At 44.5% G+C, this 21,693-nt stretch overlaps 1 long non-coding RNA gene across 1 annotated transcript; it reads left to right on the top strand.

Moving 5' to 3' along the window:
* Positions 1–9,527: 9,527 nt before the first annotated feature.
* LOC142071379 (uncharacterized) lies at positions 9,528–12,759 on the top strand. The gene is made up of 3 exons (XR_012667411.1): positions 9,528–9,620; positions 11,342–11,469; positions 12,379–12,759. It is a non-coding gene; the product is annotated as an uncharacterized LOC142071379 (long non-coding RNA).
* The last annotated feature ends 8,934 nt before the right edge of the window (positions 12,760–21,693 follow it).

A 21,693-nucleotide genomic window follows, 5' to 3' on the forward strand; every position in this document is an offset into this window, starting at 1 on the left:
GGAATATGCTTTTTCAAATAGCACACCTCGTGAAGTTTGGGTTCCGTAAGAGGCACATCTTTAAAGTAATGCAGATAGATGGAATCGGGTAGTATAGATACTGCTGAGCCAGAGTCCAACATTAGCTGAATAGAGTGTGGTTTGCCTGACGGTATGGCGGAAACGTTAACAGTGCACTTTATCTGTTCTGGAATATGTGCAGTAGTGATTTTGTCCATGCTCATCTGGTATTGTCACTGCATGTACCTGTTGATTGAACTGGCTACTGTGACATACTTTAGCAAAATCTCTAATCTTTTTGCAATGATCGCACCGAGCTACTTTTGCCGGACATCCTATGTAGCTTGCAAGGTGTTGTGGGGATCCACAGCAAAAGCATGCTTTTACTGTATTTTGAATGTGCTGATTCGGTGGTTTTTCATTAGTTTTCCTCTTGCAGTTGTGTGCCTGCAGTGATAGTGAACTTTTCTGCAAAGGAGTCACAGCCTGGACTGTGCCTCCTGTCTCCATGCTGTCATAAATATAAAGAGAAGGCTAACCACCTTTCTGTATACAGTGCTATAAAATCCCTCCTGGCCAGAGGCAACATTCTTTCACCTGTAAACGGTTAAGAAGATAAGATAACCTCGCTGGCACCTAACCCAAAATGGCCAACGGGGGGACAAGATTCTTTCAAATCTGGAGGGGGGGGACAAAGGCTTTTGTTTGTCTGTGTGATACCTTTGCCGGGAACAGGTCAAGGATGCAAGCCTTCCTACTGCTGTAAAGTTTGTAAGTAATCTAGCTTGAAAATGCATTACATTTTCTTTTGTTTTTTGGCTTGTACAATTCGCTGTGCTGGAGGGAATGTGTATTCCTCTTTTTGTGTCTTTTTGAAACATAAGGTTTTGCCTAGAGGGATTCTCTTTGAATCTGATTACTCTGTAAAGTATTTACCATCCTGATTTTACAGAGGTGATTCATTTACCTTTTCTTTAAATAAAATTCTTCTTTTAAAAACCTGATTGATTTTTTCATTCTTCTTAAGATCCAAGGGTTTGAGTCTGTGTTCACCTGTACCAATTGGTGAGGATATTCTTATCAAGCCTTCCGCAGGAAAGGGGATGTAGGGCTTGGCGGGGGGGATATTTTGGGGGAAGACGTCTCCAAGTGGTCTCTTTCCCTGTTCTTTGTTTAAATCGCTTGGTGGTGGCAGCATACTGTTCAAGGACAAGGCAAAGTTTGTACCTTGGGAAAGTTTTTAACCTAAGCTGGTAAGAATAAGCTTAGGGGGCTCTTTCATGCAGGTCCCCACATCTTCACCCTAGAGTTCAGAGTGGGGAAGGAACCTTGACATGGTGGCAGAGCAGTGGGAACCATTTGGAACCAGAGATCATTTGGAACCAGAAGCAAAGCAGGATTTTGAACAAGAAGTACAATCCACAAGTGGGAGCGACTATGTCCACAGTTCGATGAATCCAGTGATATTGCTGAATATTTACTCACCTTTGAGAGACTGTGCACACTCCATAAAATTCCTGACACTCACAAGATCCAGACAGAGCCAGTTCCAGAACCGGAACCGGCGGAACAACCAGCACCAGAACCATTGCCAGCACTGAATCCAGTACTTGCAACCCCAACACCAGAGGGCCCCACCGAACCTGCACTGGCAGCAGCAGATAACCCTACACAAGAGGCTCAGCCGGAGCCTGAACCCCAACATAGTGCACCAGCGGAGAGCCGTTCACAGTCAAGGGAAACAGCCCCATCACCTGCATCATTTCCAGAGGGACCAAGCCTATGTCCACAATCCAATGAGGAGCTGATGTCTCTAGCACCAATGGAATGGTTCCAGACCAAACTGGAAACAGGTAAAAGCCTCCAGAGAGCTTAGACGGCAGCACGGAACAACCCACCGCCTCTCAGCTCTTCTAATCAATCCAGGTTTGTTGTCGAAAGAGGACTTTTATACAAAGAAACTCTTTCTGGTGGACAAAACAAAAAGAAAACAAAAAGAAAGAAAATACATCTGGAACTTAAGCTATTGCTAGATTTTAAAAGAGCAAATATAATATTTAAGCATCAAGAATGGTTTTCATGAGGTCCAGCTTTACGGCTACAAGCAAAACAAGAGCGTTTGGTGGTTAGCACAGAGGAGTCCACAAGCCAATAAGAAATAAAAGAAATAACCCTAATCGTGTCTTCCTAGACGTTCTCTGATCGACTTACGTATCTGGGGTTTCAGATAAGTAATTCCTAGGTATGATTTGATGATTTTTCATACCTGGTTTACCTTCTTACAGTATTGCTGCTCTGTGTCTCCTCTCTCTGCAGAAAAGGAAGGGGGGTAATTCCCTCAAGAGTCTAAGAGATTCTTTTGTTGCTGCCTAGGCCAGCATCCTTTGTTCTTGTGAGGCTGGGCTGGGTTTGCCCCAGATAAGGTGTGAACTGCTGTCCCAGTTCTGTGCAGGCAGCCGGCACAGCAGACCTCGAATGAACCGCCCAAAGACCACATGCTCCGTTAAGGTACGAAGGCACTAAGTCAGGTTTATTGCCAACAAAGCACAATCCTAGCTCCCCGGATCAATATCTACAGTTACACTAGCACATGTATGCCCGTGACAATGGAGCAGCTCAGTCATTGGCGGGACTTTCCACGATCCCCTAGGCTGGCCAAAGACACTCCCTTTGAGATGCCATTTTATACACCAATACAAACAAGTTACATATTGCCCCTCTGATGTGGTTAGTTACTTCACCATGATGTGGTTTTTTGTAATACCATCCCCATTCTCGCCCAGTTATGTGGTCTTAAATGCAGGCAGGGCCTGATTTCTGCTAACTTTGTTTCTTTGCTTTATACCAGCAAAGTTTGATCACTACTTTAGTTCAGGCCTCAGGCCTTGCACCGGGCTTCTGATACAGGGACTTACATCTCACGCTTTCTTTCTTCTACAAATGGTAAGACTCCATTGACTTTATTAGGCTTTGGATGAGGGCCCTATTGCAGAAAGGAATTCCAGGAATCGGGTCTACGTGGGGAGAAGCTTGGCTGCAAGCTGTGTCTTTGCTTTGAATAAACGGAAGCAAAATGTTATGTATATTCCTGCTGTTTTCCTCTTTTTTGCATCCAAACCAGGGGAAGGAGGGAACTCACTGGAAATAGGGGTGTGGAGGTTAAGGGAGTATGGAGGGGAACTACTGAGACTAGGGAGAGTCAGCTAGCTCGAGGGTGGAAAATGGGGTCTTGGTGGTTCCTACCTGATCCCTGGCTTGATCCCAGGCATTCCCACGGCCACTCCACCCCTCCAACTCCTGCCATTATCTCCATGGTACCCAACCTTCTGCACATGTGTGAGTTTACACGGGGACAGAGCCTACACAGGATTTCCATTGTGGGGAGTTAACTCCCCTGCCATCCCCCAAAGTACCGCCACCTGTGTGCAAACCCAATACAGAATGGTGTCAGAGCCTTAGACATACAAAATAATTATATTGAAAATCCTGTCAAGAGTGTAGTTTGTTTTTTTTCTGTAAAGAAAGAGAGAGAGCGAGAGAGAGAGAGAGAGAGAGATAGTTAGGACAGCACGGGTAATAAGGAAGAATTTAAAACTCTTTGTTTATTGGGGGTTTTTTATTATTAACATTTTGTTCAAATGATCTGTAGGCAGTTCAGAGAAAAATTTTACTTCTTAAAGATTCAACAGTCCCTCAGCCATCGGTACAGGGTTGAGAAACCTCACAGACATTTCTCTGGAACCTCCAAAGAGCCTTCCAGCAAAAGAGGGAGGATGAGTCTTGACTTTCCTCATATTTCTAAGGCATAGAACAGAAGGAAAAACAACAACATCCACACACCCAAACCCACCCCCAAACCCCCACCTTAAAAAATATTCCACTTCTGGTCTTCTCCTAACTGTAAAGAGACAGACAAGACCACAGGCCCAATGCTATGTTCTCCTCTACAATTAACCTGCACTAACCTGAGTTAAATATCTACAGTGTGTTAGAAAATGTCTGACCTTGTGTATAAAGAAGAAATGACATGTCCTACTACTAAAGAAAGGGGATTCCTTTTTTTCAGAAGATATAGGAGGCTTTAGTCCCTAAGGGGAACTGACCAGACTTCTAAGATAATGGGAGGAGGAGTGGGCCACCAGCCACCCTCTGGAAAGTCAGCCGAGCAATGGGCCATCTCCTCAAGATGCTGGGGGGTAAGGGTGGGAGGTGGACGGGCCTCCCAAGAGCAGAGCACAAAACAAGGGGGTGCATTTCTTATTTTATCTGGAGCAGTTCATCCATTCCCACCTTGTTGAAACAAATCTTTAATGGCCCACAGCTGGGCAGATAATTACCAGCACCAGGGAAGATTTGGGTGCGATATCCTTAATGCACAATCATTTATTGAGTAAGAAACACACAAGCAGTGAAAGTTATATAATACACAGCTCCTTAATAAGCCTTAATTGCCCAAGCATAAACCCTCAGGAACTATGTTAGCTTTATACACTATCCTGATCGGCAAACAAAGCAGGTATAGCTACCAGTTCTAGATGGGGACTTCTTTTCTTCTCTTATTTCCCCTCTAAGGTACTTGGTCTGTTAAATGTTCCCCAAAGAAGCTTCTAGATTACCCTGAGGCCCTCTGGTTCAAAAGTCCCACAATAGTCCCTCGTAGCAGGGTATTGGTTACCCCGAGGCCTTCTGTCTCACAGCATCATGGACCTCTTCAGTTCCTTGGGGAACTAACTGGCAATCTTCACACTAACATATAGATCTAATTTAGATCAAATTTAGCACAAGTCTTTATCTTCATACAAAATGGAATATGGTGGCAGTGGTAGTCATGGTAACAACATCCTACCATCTTGTGATGTCCTACCAGTACCGAACTAGGTTCACATTGTTCACACTCAGTTTGGACTGGTTTCCTCCACACGCTTGCAAGGGAGAAGACCAGCTACACAGCAGTTGCTTATGTACCTGTTGTAGGTGTCAAACCGCACAAGGCCACAGTCTATACTACAACCGTTCACTGAGCATTTCTTGTGTTGCTCTTGGTGCTGTGGAAGTAATCCTACCAAATCCCAGCCTCTCCCAAACAGAGTGGGTGCAAGGAGCCACCAAATTCATATTCCTCATGTCCCAGCTTATTATTGCATAGGGCAGCTTAACTTCTGTTTCCAGAAAGATAATGGAGCAAATCATTCAGCAATGAATTTGCAAACATCTTGAAGATAATAAGGTGATAAGGAACAGTCAGCATGGATTTGTCAAGAACAAATCCTGTCAAACCAACCTGACAGCTTTCTTTGACAAGGTAACAAGCTTTATGGATAGGGGGAAGCGGTAGACGTGGCATATCTTGACTTTAGGAAAGCTTTTGACACTGTCTTGTGTGACCTTCTCAGAAAGAAACTAGGGAAATACAACCTAGATAGAGCTACTAGGAGGTGGGTGCGTAACTATTTGGAAAACCATTCCCAGAGAGTAGTTATCAGTGGTTCACAGTCATGCTGGAAGGAATCGTGAGCGGCGTCCCACAGGAATCGGTTCTGGGTCCGGTTCTGTTCAAGATCTGTATCAGTGATTTAGAGAATGGCATGGAGAGTACACTTAAAAAGTTTGCGGATGATACCAAGCTGGGAGGGGTTGCAAGTGCTTTGGAGGATAGGATTATAATTCATTATGATCTGGACAAACTGGAGAAATTATCTGAAGTAAATAGGATGAAATTCAATAAGGACAAATGCAAAATACGCCACTTAGGAAGGAACAATCAGTTGCACACATAAAAAATGGGGAATGACTGCGGGAAAGGAGTACTGCAGAAAGGGATCTGGGGGAAGATAGTGGAACACAACCTAAATATGAGTCAACAGTGCAACACTGTTCCAAAAAAAGCAATCATAGAATCATAGAATATCAGGGTTGGAAGGGACCTCAGGAGGTCATCTAGTCCAACCCTCTGCTCAAAGCAGGACCAATCTCCAATTAAATCATCCCAGCCAGGGCTTTGTCAAGCCTGACCTTAAAAAATTTTAAGGAAGGAGATTCCACCACCTCCCTAGGCAACGCATTCCAGCGTTTCACCACCCTCCTAGTGAAAAGGTTTTTCCTAATATCCAACCTAAACCTCCCCCACTGCAACTTGAGACCATTACTCCTTGTCCTGTCCTCTTCCACCACTGAGAATAGTCTAGAACCATCCTCTCTGGAACCACCTCTCAGGTAGTTGAAAGCAGCTATCAAATCCCCCCTCGTTCTTCTCTTCCGCAGACTAAACAATCCCAGTTCCCTCAGCCTCTCCACATAAGTCATGTGTTCCAGACCCCTAATCATTTTTGTTGCCCTTCGCTGGACTCTCTCCAATTTATCCACATCCTTCTTGTAGTGTGGGGCCCAAAACTGGACACAGTACTCCACATGAGGCCTCACCAATGTCGAATAGAGGGGGACCATCACGTCCCTAGATCTGCTCGCTATGCCCCAGAATGACACAAATCGTCATTCTGGGCTGTATTTGCAGGAGTGTTGTAAGTAAGACACAAAAAGTAACTCTTCGACTCCACTCTGCGCTGATTCGGCCTCAGTTGGAATATTGTGTCCAGTTCTGGGCACCACATTTCAGGAAAGATGTGGACAAATTGGAGACAGTCCAGAGAAAAGCTATAAAAATGATATGATGTGATATGATATAACAATTTTCAAGTACATAATTGTTATTAGAAGGAGGAGGGAGAAGAATTGTTCTTCTTAACCTCTGAGGCTAGGACAAGAAGCAATGGGCTTAAATTGCAGCAAGGGAGGCTTCGGCTGGACATTAGGAAAGCTTCCTAACTCTCAGGGTGGTTAGGCACTGGCATAAACTTCCTAGGGAGGTTGCGGAATCTCCCTCATTGGAGATTTTTAAGAGCAGGTTACACAAGCACCTGTCAGGGATGGTCTAGATAATATTTAGTCCTGCCATGAGTGCAGGGGACTGGATTAGATGACCTCTCAAGGTCCCTTCCAGTCCTAGGATTCTGTGTCTGCAGTGACACTGCTTGGTGCAATAATATGGGCCAGGGGGCTCTTATCCATTCTGATATGGGACCAGATAGATACAGACATACTGGTATGGGGTAGAGGACCGGGGAGGGGCAGGGGGGAGAGAGAACTGGTAAGATCTAGACAGGACATCTACTAAGGAAGAGTTTAAAACTAGTTGTTTATTTGTTTATATAATTAACAAGTGTTTCATTCAAATGCTTCAAATGCATCTGTTCCTCAGAAGATACTGGTAGTTTCAATCTGTAAGAGGGTTGGCCAAACCTCTAGAATGATGGGAGAGGAGGAGTGGGCCACCAACCACACTCCAAAAAGTCATTAGGATGATGGGCCATCTCCACAAGATGCTGATGGGGAGAGATCAGAGATGGATGGGCCTCCCCTCTGTAACAGAGCACCGGTAAGGGGAAAGGGTGAAGCTATTCAGAGGAAGGTTGCATTCTGAGGGGTCTTCAGAAGAGGACATTTGATGGGCCACAAAGAGAATATTGATCACTCCAAATCCTCCTGACGTATGGAGATTTGGATGCAGGGTGCGTAGGCGCCACTGAGTACATGAATCTTCCTCAAACTTCCGCAAAGGAGGAACTGGTTTGTTCCAGTTTCCAGTTGGTTGTGAAGAGAGGCCAAGGTGGAGTTTGTTGGCGGGGGAAGGGGAAGAGGAGGAGGTGTTTGTTATTTTTTGTGCGGGGAGTGATCATTATTTTATGTTGACTAATTTTGCCCATCCCTACCTCTGACAGCCACATCCCGTAGCCTCTCTCAAAGCCAGGTGTGGTCATCAGTGTGGCAGCTAGTGCCAATTAAGGGCAGATGTGTGGTTTCCAGTCAGCAGCTGAAGGGGACCCAATGGAGCATCTGCCCCTGTGGGGAAAGTGTGGTGTACTGAAAACTGCATTAAAATTGTAAACTAAAACTTGAAACAAAAACTCAAGGTTTTGTCCTGGTCCGGTTGCAGCCAAAGGGACTTTGCAGGGAAGCATGCCCTCTAGGCTCACCAGAGTCATTCAGCAGCCAGACAGCCTAGAACAGGATGTGATTAATTGTGCCTCTCTGGTTTAGGAAGAAGCCTGCTCTCTCTCTCTCGCTCTCTCTCACTCTCTCTCTCTCATTACGTTTTGGGGGTTGTGTGTGTTATCGTTCTGAATTCTAAGAAATGAAGAGGTGTAATGTTGCAACTTTCCAGAAAGAGTATTTTTATTCTATATAACTTCTCTGTGTGTATGGCATGGAAATAACAAGGAAAGAAGGGGAGTGAGTTGTCCAGACAAGCTGATGTGACCACTCCTTGTGACCCCTCTGGGCAGGGAAACATCTCGGATCCCTGTTCTGTGTCTGCGGAGAAAGTGGTAGGTGAGGAGACTAGCACCCTCCCCAGAGAGTGAACTGAAATAGAGGGCAATGACTGGGAGACTAAAGAGTCAGGTCTCGTGCAACTCCTCACCGCCCTGTGGATGTCACCCTCTTCCCCCACCGCTTGACTGCAGAACCCTACCTTCAACTTTTTATATCTATGCTTCCTGCTGAGTGGAAATGGGGAAAAGAGAAAGGTGATGATGGGGAGGGAGATTTTCAACGGTGTTGGGAAGATTCACAAGGGTTCATATATTGTCAGTTCTGGGCCCTGTGTAGAATGAATCCCCCAGAGAACGCTGAGGTGTCAAACTGCTCTAACGATCCCTTAGAAATGGTCCTAAATATTTTGACTCCAGTTTAAGCCCAACCATGTTTTGTTCCCTCCTCCCTAAACAATTTGACAAATCCTGAGAGGTGCTTAGCACTGGGGAATACCATTGGCTTTCCACTTGTTGGATACATCAACACTTTATGTCTGTACTTTAGACTGTTATCATTAAGATTGATACTTGTTATGGGGGATTCAAAAGGAAAACTCATGTTTTTCCTGCACCACTAATTTTCAAATTCCTCAGTTTAGATTTACAAGGGAAAAAACCCATAACCATACATTCCTGACACACAGTATTTTCAATGTGATCCACTTTATTTTTTACTTAAAAGAGGATTTTAACACTTTTTAATGGGTTTTGATAAATGAAATTGGGAAAATGCCAAAATTCCAAATAAAATATTGAGGAAAACTGTACAAAACAACTACAAAAACCCACCCAGCTGCTTGCCAGGACTGTGTTTTTGAATTGTATTGTACACTAGGACCCTCATCTGACATCAATGGGAGACTTTCCACTGACTTCAAAGGGCTTTAGACCAGGCAGTAGGTATTTCCGAGGTGTAAATATTCATATTGTAACTTCCTGAAGGCAGGGACCTGTCAATTGTATTTCCCTGAAATCCTCCAGGAAATTTTATGGTGCTGTACAGATAAATATCTTCATAATTAACAGATTGCAGCACACACCTTGTAAATGTCCCTTGTATCAAAAAAAGGTTGCAACAGATCAGCATGTCACAATCCCCAGCACCCTATAAATGGACAGAGTGTCCCTCTCCTGTCTATCTGAGAGTCTCTTCTCCCAAGTGACATTCAGCTCCCGGCCAAACTACAGCCATGAAGATACTTTACCTTCTTTTTGCCCTCTTCTTCTTGGTGGCTCAAAGTAGTGCACAAGGTAAGGTTTTAATGAAATGTCGGGAGACTAGAGAAGGATATTTGTGAGCATGTACTAAGTTTACCTAAAACTTTGTGTCATTTTTTTTCCAAATTGTTTTCGAAAGAGATGCAGGGCTTGCCTGGCTTACAGCAGACACGTGAAATGTGGCTGTGAAATAGTGCTGCGGTCAAAAAAGTGCCTTTGCTGTGTCCATGAAAATCCATTCAGATGTGCTGGAACTGTGACCTGGAAAACTATCCCCACATTCTATCTAGTGGGGTTCCTTTGGGTTTGGTTCTTGGTCCTCCACTATATAGCATTTGTATCAATGACCTGGAAGAAAACATAAACTCTCGGCTAAAGTTTTCAGATGACATAGAAATTGGGGGAGTGGTAAATATTGAAGAAGACAGAGCACTGACACTGAGTGATGTGGATCACTTGGTAAATGGGGTGCAAGCCAACCATATGCATTTTAATGAGGCTTAATATAAATGTCCACATCAAAGAACAAAGAGGGTAGGCTTTACTTGCAGCATGAGGGCCTCTATCCTTGGAAGCTGTGACTTGAAAAAGGATGTTGGGGAAAATGCTGGATAATGAGTTGAACAGGAGTTCCCAGTTTGACGCTCTGGCTAACGGGGCAAATGGGAACTTTGGTTGCATAAACAGGGGAATCTCAAGTAGGAGTAGAGAGGGTATTTTACCTCTGTATTAGGCACAGGGGTGATCACTGATGGGACACTTTGTCTCATTCTGGTGTCCACAAGTAAAGAAGGATGCATGTGGACACTATCTAAAGGATATATTGGTTGCAATGCTCTCAATCAAAATTAGCCCAGCCACGCATCCACCATTTTAGTTGCCTTCCACAAACTTCCCCTTTCATTCCCTCCCCCGACCAAGGTAGCCCTGAGGCCAAGAAGAACTGAACATCTGTGTGGGACACGTTCAAGATGTGTCCTCTTCCTCTTGCCAAACCAGATGAAAATACGGCTTGTTTCACAGGATGAGGAACCAGGCTGGGAACCAGGACACCATGAATTAGATTCTAACTTCTTCTGCTCACGAGTGTTAATGAGTCAGAGCTTTCATATCCCTTATTATTAATTGATGTCTCTCACTCCAATGGGAGAGTACACAGTCTGGGACTAAAACCCTCATCTTTAGGGTGGCAGGTCATTGTCTCAATGCCTTAGCGACACTGTCCCCCAGACCTAAGCTGTCATACTTTTTGTGCTTGGCTTCAATAGTGGAGATGCCACTATGTCAGCTTAAAGCAGGTTCTGCAGAAATGACAACGCGTCTGTATTATTTATTTATTTAATGATTGAGTAACCACCTAGGAGCCCAGTCATGGACTGGTATCCCATTGTGCAAGGCTCTATGCTAATAATCAGCAGAGACACATTCCCGGCACCAAAGAATTTACTGAGAAGGACACCCATGCTCCATTTTAATGCTCTGCAGTGTGCAGCCAAGAAGCCAGTGCATCTGGTTCATGAATTCACTCTGTTCTCTTCTTAAGGGCAGCCACTGAATGTGCAGAGAATGACAGCCATTTAAGTACTGTTACAGATCTAGTAAAATGGTGTACAGGAGGATAATTGGGCTGATGTGTCGATGTCTCAGTGAATGAGAAATTCACTGAATGCAAAACGCTCATCATAGCAATCACAATTCTTTTATCCTGCTGTGTGAATGAAAGTCAAGACTCCTTTTTTATTATTTTTCTGCAGATTCTGACCGTCGTGTCTCTAGCACTTACAGATGTTTTCGTCGTAATGGTGGATGCTTCCGTTCCCGATGTCCTTGGGGGATGAAGCGTATAGGACCCTGCGGTAGATTTGCTTGCTGTGTATTTCGGGTAAGTAGAGATTCTACTAGGGAATCACTTGTGGGTGAACAGAATAGAACAGTGAATAGAACTGTTTGTTTCTCTCCTTTATATATGTGAGCTGTCTAATGCCCTTGGAGGCTTTGCACACAAAGCACAGCCCAGAGGCAGGGGACAAAGGAGGCTCCTCTGGCTACCCTGATTCTGGACTGTCTGGGGGCTGGATTGACCCTTGTTGACTTCTCTTACTTGCAGATGCTTTACTCTGCTGCCTGTGGCCAATCCTGTAGTAACCTCAGAATGTTCAGTGCTCTAGAGATTGCCCTTCTGCAAACCTGATAGCCCCTAGCACCATGTCCAGCACCCCGCCAAGACAGAGTTAGCAAGGAGGACAGCAAAGGACCACTTATCTCAGCCATGTCTTGCTCGAACTTTGGGATAACTCTCCTCCAACTGCTTTTACGGCCTCAATATGTCACCAGAGCATCATAATGCAGACGAGGGCTGCGGCCAGACTCATCACATATGCCTACATTATTGTTTTATTGAAGAAGAGAGAGTGGTCCCCTTCTAGGCCTTGGGACATATATAAATCTTGGAAAACCAAAGCGTACGACATTAGTTCATGAAATAGCTGTTTAAGCTACAGTTGAAACATGAAGGTTTCCACAGTAAAGTTAACTTGGGTGCAGGGCTGGCCCTAGATCAAATGGTGCCCCAGGCAAGGAGCGTCTTTGATGCTCCCCCACCACTCATTTGTTGAAATTTTCAATACCTCATATTTTTTGCATTTGTAGCCCATTTGAAGACTTTGATCCATGGTTTGCATGCATGATTTATCCCTGTCATATAAGATAATAACTGTATCATGATATATCTTTACTGGACGTGATATATCTTGACTTTAGCAAACGTTCTTTCAATTTCCCTTTTTTGCAGAAGTGCTCCTGAGTGATGGCATCATAGATTGTCAATGCAGGACCTCTGGGAATCTGGAAGATGACGCCTTGCTTCTAAAATCCACGGGGGAGCATTTGTATTCCCCATAATAGCTTGTTCTTGTCCTTTTAATAAAAGTAACTGGCTGCGGTGGTGTATTGCAAACACGTGTGAGAATGTTTTGATTGGTGCCCGGGGGCTGTTTTGCTGTTTCTTTTCCATAAAAATCCCTTTCATTTTCCTTTTTAAACTTAGAAATATATATAAAAAACAAGGCCCTTATCATGTATTAAATCCACTTCGGGGTGTTCCTAGCCCAGGGAAAATATATATTTGCATGTTTCAGTGAGTGCCTATGAATAAATTCTTTCCTGTTCCTTATACCATTCTGTTTGGCTTATGTTATTGTCAGAGGAGTTGGGGCCAGTCACAGTTTACCACCCACCTTGGTACTCCCACAACACGTCGATCCTCCTTCTGTTCCCCTCTGCTCTCAAACTGTCCCACTGCCAGGTCCTCTTTCCTTGTTCCAGAGCTTCCAGACATGGCTATGTGCAGCAGGTTCTCTTGCAAAAATGGAAATTATTGCAGAAAGCCTCCATATATGTAAATGTGCAAGGGGGGGCCCCAAAAGCTCTGAGAGATTCCCCAAAACAAGACCATATTAAGGAGAACAGAGGAAAGCAGGCTAGGCTGCTTTAAAAGAGCTGAGGCCTTAAGTCTAAGAGGTACCTGATTCCTATCGATAATTAATTAGATGGGGAACAAATTGTTGTATCATCCAGGCAAGGTACTAACAAGCTTCAACAGGACTGGCTTTTATTTTCAAAGTGGAAACCTCTTAACCGAGGTGCTGCTGCACCCTCTGTAGCTTTCTTCCAGACTCTCAACTCCTGCCCGCTCCATCCTGTTTCCTGTCCTTTCAGACTCCCAACAGACAGTGCTCCCAATTCCAATAATTACAAGCAACATCTAAACACCCTATTCCCTCCTCTCTTAAGAAACTCTCCCAATTAAAATAAACATTATTGTTCTAACCACAGGAACAAATATGAAACAAGACACTATGCTGTTGGCAGAAATATTGCACTGAAAACACTGTAGATACTACATAACATAGTCTCTAGTCCAGACAGGTGGTCGTCTGGGTCTGTCAGGTCGTCTCTCAAGCCCCGGTTCCAGTGCAATGTCTTGTTGTGTTGGTACTACGGTGAAGTCATCCAATGCAGACTGGGTGTTGGCATCCTCTTTTCTCGGTGCATAGGCAGGTGCAAGATAAGAAGCATTCCATACCCACCCATCAGAAAGTCGATAGGTGTAAGGTCCCGTCTTCTCAATGATGTTAAGAGGAGCTGTGAATTTATGGTTCCCTTTGCGTAATATTCCAGGTTTTCGTATTCTAACGAAGGAACCACACTCAAACTTTGGTTCCTTAGCCCCCCGCCGCTTGTCTGTGAAAGCCTTAGACTTTGCTTGGTTCTGTTCAACTGTTTTTCTCACATCACCCTCATTTGGGGCATCAGGTCGTGCCTTTCAAAATCCAGCAATATTCAATTGAGTATTCATCTGTTTCCCATGCAGTAACTCTTCGGGTGATCTTTGCATTGTGGCATGTCGTGTAGCCCGGTATGTTTGCAAGAAATCAGTAGTGAAGGGTATCCACAATAGCCCTTCCAGTTTAGCCGTTCGCAAACTCTCTTTCAAACTTCTATTAAACTGTTTGATTTCCCCATTGGCTGGAGGGTAATATAGGGATGACCTTGGGTGTAAAATGTTCCTCTGTGCTAGAAAAGTTTCAAACCCCAGAGAAGTAAATTGACTACTATTTATCTGAAACCAGCTCTTTGGGGTTACCTTCCCTGCTATAAACTGAAAAGAGGAACTTAATGACTGTAGCAGAAGAGATTTGCCATGTAAACGCTACCTCAGGCCATTTACTGAAATAGTTTATAAAAGTGATGGCATAAGGGCAGTCAGTTGGAGCAGTATCAAAGGGTCCTACAATGTCAATCGCCACTTTTTCCCATGCAGATTCAGGAAGAGGAACAGGCTGTAATGGAGAGGAACATGTCACTGCTGTCTTATCATGCATTTGGCAAGTGACACAGGATTTTATGAGTGCTTCAGTTTAAGAGTCCATCCCTGGCCACCAATACAGATCCCTTCGTCATTGTTTGGTTCGGACAATTCCTTCACGAGTATTGTGTGCCAGGTATATGAGTTTTGACTGTAATTCTTCCGGCACAAGGAGCTGGTGTGTACCTCGTAGCACATAGCCATCAAACAAAGAAAGTTCATCCCAACCTCTAAAATAAGGCAGCAAAACTGGGTCAAGTTTTTAGGGTGACTGGGTCATCTCTTTGTCAGAAATTCCTATAATTTTTTGTTGAATTGGACATGCTGAACAAGCAGCTTGAAATTGTTCCCTTGTAACTGCCGTGAGAGTGCTTGTAATAAGCGCAACCACTACATCCTCATCCTCCGGTCGACCATCTGGTGAAGGCAAAGGCAGGTGAGAAAGGCAATCAGCGACCACATTTTGGTTTCCAGGCTTATATTCCAGTTCATAATTGAAAGAGAGTAGTCTTGCAGACCATCGAGCAATACGGTATCCTGCTCTTCCCAGTCCTTTCGTGATGAGCAATGTCATCAAAGATTTTGCATACCAGGAGATAAGACCCAAGAAGGAACGTAAGGTTTGCAAATCTGTTGGAAGAGGAGCATTTGAAATTGCCAGGATATGATCTGGATCAGGTTTTAGTCCAGCCTGTGAAATCGTATGCCCCAGAAAGGAGAGTTCCGTTTGTCTCAATTTGCATTTGGACCTATTGAGCTGGACCCTCCTGTGCTGATGCAGTTTAGCACAGACTGAAGGTTATTGTCATGCTCCTCCGAAGTTTTTCCAAACACAATAATATCATCCAAATAGCACTGAACTCCATGTTAATTCTTCAGAATCAATGACATCATTTTTTGAAAGGCACTTGGGGCAGATGCAAGACCGCATGGAACACGTTTAAAACAAAATAGTCCCTGATGTGTAATAAATGCTGTGAGGTCTCTGCTCTCTTCATGCAACATAACCTGGTGGTTTGCGCTCTGCAAATCAAGAGTAGAAAACATCTTTGCTCCACAGTGTTCTGCAAATACTTCTTCTATGTGAGGAAGAGGATGGCTGTCAATCACAATAGCTTTATTTGACTCCTTTAAGTCCACACAAAGGTGAATGCCTCCACCCTTCTTCTGCGTCACTACCATAGGTGAAACCTATTCAGAGGAGTCGATCTCTTCAATAATGTCCTTTTGAACAAGTTTTCTAAGTTCCTCTGAAACAGCTTCCCTGACTGAAAATGGTAAGCACCTTAAATTCTGTCATACAGGCACCACATTATTCTGCATTTTAATTTATTCAGAAACCCATAAGTCAAGCCAAGTTTCTCCTCAGCCTGGTGTTGGGTCCCAGCTGAAACTGCTGTGTGTAGCGCAATGGTGCTTTACTGAGGAAGATCAATTTGTCCATTAATTACCCTGAGATTTATAGCAGCCAATAAATCTCTGCCAAGGATAGGAGTTCCTTTGTGGACAATGTAGAACTCTGCAGTTACACAGCAATCACCAAAAGTAACTCTTACTGGCAGGCAGCCAAATCTCTAATCTTTTTGCAATGATCGCACTGAGCTACTTTTGCCGGACATCCTATGTAGCTTGCAAGGTGTTGTGGGGATCCACAGCGAAAGCATGCTTTTACTGTATTTTGAATGTGCTGATTCGGCGGTTTTTCATTAGTTTTCCTCTTGCAGTTGTGTGCCTGCAGTGATAGTGAACTTTTCTGCAAAGGAGTCACAGCCTGGACTGTGTCTCCTGTATCCATGCTGTCATAAATATAAAGGGAAGGCTAACCACCTTTCTGTATACAGTGCTATAAAATCCCTCCTGGCCAGAGGCAACATTCTTTCACCTGTAAACGGTTAAGAAGATAAGATAACCTCGCTGGCACCTGACCCAAAATGGCCAACGAGGGGACAAGATTCTTTCAAATCTGGAGGGGGGGACAAAGGCTTTTGTTTGTCTGTGTGATACCTTTCATAGAATCATAGAATATAAGGGTTGGAAGGGACCCCAGAAGGTCATCTAGTCCAACCCCCTGCTCAAAGCAGGACCAATTCCCAGTTAAATCATCCCAGCCAGGGCTTTGTCAAGCCTGACCTTAAAAACCTCTAAGGAAGGAGATTCTACCACCTCCCTAGGTAACGCATTCCAGTGTTTCACTACCCTCTTAGTGAAAAAGTTTTTCCTAATATCCAATCTAAACCTCCCCCACTGTAACTTGAGACCATTACTCCTCGTTCTGTCATCTGATACCATTGAGAACAGTCTAGAGCCATCCTCTTTGGAACCCCCTTTCAGGTAGTTGAAAACAGCTATCAAATCCCCCCTCATTCTTCTCTTCTGCAGGCTAAACAATCCCAGCTCCCTCAGCCTCTCCTCATAACTCATATGTTCCAGACCCCTAATCATTTTTGTTGCCCTTCGCTGGACTCTCTCCAATTTATCCACATCCTTCTTGAAGTGTGGGGCCCAAAACTGGACACAGTACTCCAGATGAGGCCTCACCAATGTCGAATAGAGGGGAATGATCACGTCCCTCGATCTGCTCGCTATGCCCCTACTTATACATCCCAAAATGCCATTGTCCTTCTTGGCAACAAGGGCACACTGCTGACTCATATCCAGCTTCTCGTCCACTGTCACCCCTAGGTCCTTTTCCGCAGAACTGCTGCCTAGACATTCGGTCCCTAGTCTGTAGCTGTGCATTGGGTTCTTCCGTCCTAAGTGCAGGACCCTGCACTTATCCTTATTGAACCTCATCAGATTTCTTTTGGCCCAATCCTCCAATTTGTCTAGGTCCTTCTGTATCCTATCCCTCCCCTCCAGCGTATCTACCACTCCTCCCAGTTTAGTATCATCCGCAAATTTGCTGAGAGTGCAATCCACACCATCCTCCAGATCATTTATGAAGATATTGAACAAAACCGGCCCCAGGACCGACCCTTGGGGCACACCACTTGATACCGGCTGCCAACTAGACATGGAGCCATTGATCACTACCCGTTGAGCCCGACAATCTAGCCAGCTTTCTACCCACCTTGTAGTGCATTCATCCAGCCCATACTTCCTTAACTTGCTGACAAGAATACTGTGGGAGACCGTGTCAAAAGCTTTGCTAAAGTCAAGAAACAATACATCCACTGCTTTCCCTTCATCCACAGAACCAGTAATCTCATCATAGAAGGCGATTAGATTAGTCAGGCATGACCTTCCCTTGGTGAATCCATGCTGGCTGTTCCTGATCACTTTCCTCTCATGTAAGTGCTTCAGGATTGATTCTTTGAGGACCTGCTCCATGATTTTTCCAGGGACTGAAGTGAGGCTGACTGGCCTGTAGTTCCCAGGATCCTCCTTCTTCCCTTTTTTAAAGATTGGCACTACATTAGCCTTTTTCCAGTCATCCGGGACTTCCCCGGTTCGCCACGAGTTTTCAAAGATAATGGCCAATGGCTCTGCAATCACAGCCGCCAGTTCCTTCAGCACTCTCGGATGCAACTCGTCCGGCCCCATGGACTTGTGCACGTCCAGCTTTTCTAAAAAGTCCCTAACCACCTCTATCTCCACAGAGGGCTGGCCATCTCTTCCCCATTTTGTGATGCCCAGCGTAGCAGTCTGGGAGCTGACCTTGTTAGTGAAAACAGAGGCAAAAAAAGCATTGAGTACATTAGCTTTTTCCACATCCTCTGTCACTAGTTTGCCTCCCTCATTCAGTAAGGGGCCCACACATTCCTTGGCTTTCTTCTTGTTGCCAACATACCTGAAGAAACCCTTCTTGTTACTCTTGACATCTCTGGCTAGCTGCAGCTCCAGGTGCGATTTGGCCCTCCTGATAACATTCCTACATGCCCTAGCAATATTTTTATACTCTTCCCTGGTCATATGTCCAACCTTCCACTTCTTGTAAGCTTCTTTTTTATGTTTAAGATCCGCTAAGATTTCACCATTAAGCCAAGCTGGTCGCCTGCCATATTTACTATTCTTTCGACTCATCGGGATGGTTTGTCCCTGTAACCTCAACAGGGATTCCTTGAAATACAGCCAGCTCTCCTGGACTCCTTTCCCCTTCAAGTTAGTCCCCCAGGGGATCCTGGCCATCCGTTCCCTGAGGGAGTCGAAGTCTGCTTTCCTGAAGTCCAGGGTCCGTATCGTGCTGCTTACCTTTCTTCCCTGTGTCAGGATCCTGAACTCAACCAACTCATGGTCACTGCCCCCCAGATTCCCATCCACTTTTGCTTCCCCCACTAATTCTACCCGGTTTGTGAGCAGCAGGTCAAGAAAAGCGCCCCCCCTACTTGGCTCCTCGAGCACTTGCGCCAGGAAATTGTCCCCTACGCTTTCCAAAAACTTCCTGGATTGTCTATGCACCGCTGTATTGCTCTCCCAGCAGATATCAGGAAAATTAAAGTCACCCATGAGAATCAGGGCATGCGATCCAGTAGCTTCCGTGAGCTGCCGGAAGAAAGCCTCATCTACCTCATCCCCCTGGTCCGGTGGTCTATAGCAGACTCCCACCACTACATCACTCTTGTTGCACACACTTCTAAACTTAATCCAGAGACACTCAGGTTTTTCTGCAGTTTCCTTTGCCGGGAACAGGTCAAGGATGCAAGCCTTCCTACTGCTGTAAAGTTTGTAAGTAATCTAGCTTGAAAATGCATTACATTTTCTTTTGTTTTTTGGCTTGTACAATTCGCTGTGCTGGAGGGAATGTGTATTCCTCTTTTTGTGTCTTTTTGAAACATAAGGTTTTGCCTAGAGGATTCTCTATGTTTTGAATCTGATTACTCTGTAAAGTATTTACCATCCTGATTTTACAGAGGTGATTCATTTACCTTTTCTTTAAATAAAATTCTTCTTTTAAAAACCTGATTGATTTTTTCATTCTTCTTAAGATCCAAGGGTTTGGGTCTGTAGGGCTTGGGGGGGGGGATATTTTGGGGGAAGACGTCTCCAAGTGGTCTCTTTCCCTGTTCTTTGTTTAAATCGCTTGGTGGTGGCAGCATACTGTTCAAGGACAAGGCAAAGTTTGTACCTTGGGAAAGTTTTAAACCTAAGCTGGTAAGAATAAGCTTAGGGGGCTCTTTCATGCAGGTCCCCACATCTGTACCCTAGAGTCCAGAGTGGGGAAGGAACCTTGACATGGTGGCAGAGCAGTGGGAACCATTTGGAACCAGAGATCATTTGGAACCAGAAGCAAAGCAGGATTTTGAACAAGAAGTACAATCCACAAGTGGGAGTGACTATGTCCACAGTTCGATGAATCCAGTGATATTGCTGAATATTTACTCACCTTTGAGAGACTGTGCACACTCCATAAAATTCCTGACACTCACAAGATCCAGACAGAGCCAGTTCCAGAACCGGAACCGGCGGAACAACCAGCACCAGAACCATTGCCAGCACTGAATCCAGTACTTGCAACCCCAACACCAGAGGGCCCCACCGAACCTGCACTGGCAGCAGCAGATAACCCTACACAAGAGGCTCAGCCGGAGCCTGAACCCCAACACAGTGCACCAGCGGAGAGCCGTTCACAGTCAAGGGAAACAGCCCCATCACCTGCATCACTTCCAGAGGGACCAAGCCTATGTCCACAATCCAATGAGGAACTGACGTCTCTAGCATCAAGGGAATGGTTCCAGACCAAACAGGAAACAGGTGAAAGCCTCCAGAGAGCTTAGACGGCAGCACGGAACAACCCACCGCCTCTCAGCTCTTCTAATCAATCCAGGTTTGTTGTCGAAAGAGGACTTTTATACAAAGAAACTCTTTCTGGTGGACAAAACAAAAAGAAAACAAAAAGAAAGAAGATACATCTGGAACTTAAGCTATTGCTAGATTTTAAAAGAGCAAATATAATATTTAAGCATCAAGAATGGTTTTCATGAGGTCCAGCTTTACGGCTACAAGCAAAACAAGAGCGTTTGGTGGTTAGCACAGAGGAGTCCACAAGCCAATAAGAAATAAAAGAAATAACCCTAATCATGTCTTCCTAGACGTTCTCTGATCGACTTACGTATCTGGGGTTTCAGATAAGTAATTCCTAGGTATGATTTGATGATTTTTCATACCTGGTTTACCTTCTTACAGTATTGCTGCTCTATGTCTCCTCTCTCTGCAGAACAACAAGAGACAGACAAAGGGGAAGTTTTTTTCTCAATTTTAAAAAGTTCTAGTCCTCCATTGCCTTTTTTGGTCAGCTGCCCACTCCTTTCCTTTTACCTCTGGCCTTTTTTAACCCTTTACAGGTAAAGCAAGTAGAGAATAGCTACTAACAGGGATTTTGTAGCTAACTGGCTGGCTGGGTGTCCATAAAAGGGAACTACCCCACCCCCCCCTTCATTTATTACATCTGTATAGTATGTATGTGTACCGATGACACTACCTTATATTTAAGCATGACGATCCCTTTATAGTCTGGCGTTGTAGTAGATTAGAAATGTTATGCACATTGTAAATAATAGACAGCGGTACTATCACGATACAGTAATACAACAATAATACAATTGCTTTTACCCAGTAGCCACATGCAAATTAAATGATCGTTTAACCTGGTCCCACTCATGGTTTTTAGCTGATTCCCAGCTTAATTCTCCATATACGGTAGAGTGAAGTGCCGTTGACCATTCTCTTATTTATAAAACACTTCCGTTTTCTTTTCTTGATGCTTGGGGGTTTCTTCACTGTGTACTGATATTTTTTTGTCTTTTGGGCTGTGATGTCTTCTGATTTCACGGTCTGTGGGATGCAATCTTATACAGCTTAACTTAGTTAAAAAAATCAAGTTTTTTGTTTGTTTTACATTTATCTTTTCTGTAACACAAATGTAATACACCGATTAATTTAGTGTGTTTACAACGTAATAGGGACTAAGTCCTTTATAATAAAAACGATACTTTTGCAATTGTTAGTTGTGACATTCCCTTCTGGTGTTATCTGCACTGGTGATCTGCTCGGCCACTCCAATCCTTGACTCTGGGAGCCAGCCTCACCCTGCTCTGCTGGGAGAACCCTACCCCTGGGCTGTTCATGCACAGCTTCAGGCATGTAAGCTGCTCCCAGCTACTTGCAACTGAATGACGCTAGCCAATATCTCCGGTCCCAGACACGACCCTCGGAACCTCCATCTTGCAGTGTCCAGGTATGCCCGCTGGATGCTGCAAGCTTATATGAGTCCATCAGTTTAAGAAAGAAATTGATATGTAC

Source organism: Caretta caretta, chromosome 3 (assembly GCF_965140235.1).
Source record: "Caretta caretta isolate rCarCar2 chromosome 3, rCarCar1.hap1, whole genome shotgun sequence".
In the NCBI taxonomy this organism is placed as follows: Eukaryota; Metazoa; Chordata; order Testudines; family Cheloniidae; genus Caretta; species Caretta caretta.